This window comes from Sinocyclocheilus anshuiensis, unplaced genomic scaffold (genome assembly GCF_001515605.1).
Source record: "Sinocyclocheilus anshuiensis isolate Anshui unplaced genomic scaffold, SAMN03320099.WGS_v1.1 scaffold4916, whole genome shotgun sequence".
In the NCBI taxonomy this organism is placed as follows: Eukaryota; Metazoa; Chordata; class Actinopteri; order Cypriniformes; family Cyprinidae; genus Sinocyclocheilus; species Sinocyclocheilus anshuiensis.
Window position 1 is genome coordinate 18359 of NW_015538249.1, and position 801 is coordinate 19159.

The following is an 801-nucleotide window of genomic DNA, read 5'->3' on the forward strand; positions in this document are numbered from 1 at the left end:
AGCGTATTACATATGCGAAATACCATGCTTAGAGACAAAGGGTCGTAAAACCCTCCAGCACTTGCAACCTCCCGCTTGGAATTCCGGCCTTTCTCATTGGACAAGCCCATCTTGAGAGGCGGGGATCTTCCCCGACCTTAAAGGTGACACACCATGTGACCCGCCCAGAGTCGGTGGTTTGGTTGAATTCTGAGAAGATGAAAATGTGAGCTAAATGCTCCAGGATGCTCAAGCTTGTGCCAGGTCTTCGGGCCTAGACTTTACCACTCACCAAGATCCTCTGACTCAAACTGGTTCTTTTCATCAACCAACATCAGCAAAGATCTTGGGCCTTAAGATTGCATTCAGGAATCTCTTTCAGACAGACGAGACATGCAAGTATCAAACTTAGTCTTATTAATTGATACATTAGGTATCATTTGCGCCTTTTCACAATATGCAAATGGTTCCATAACTTCATTCCTTATTCTCTTTACTGCTTAAACTTTAACCCTTTCCTATACCAACCGTATAACTGTGTGTGTGTGTATGTTAGACCAGTTTAAGTGTGTATGTGTATGTTAGACCAGTTTAAGTGTTTATGTAGTATGTTAGACTAGTTTAAGTGTTTATGTAGTTCATAAAGTCTTACTTGTATCACACTTGACGTTGTTCATTGTTTGCCCATAACTGGAGTCACTTAATCATGCAGATTTATGCTAAAAGCTCTTTGTAGAATTGTACAGTAAGAAAGTTATTTCCCTTAACCAGGAAATTAACGTTCTTAGAATTGACAGACAGTTGACCCTGAGAGGTCAAGTA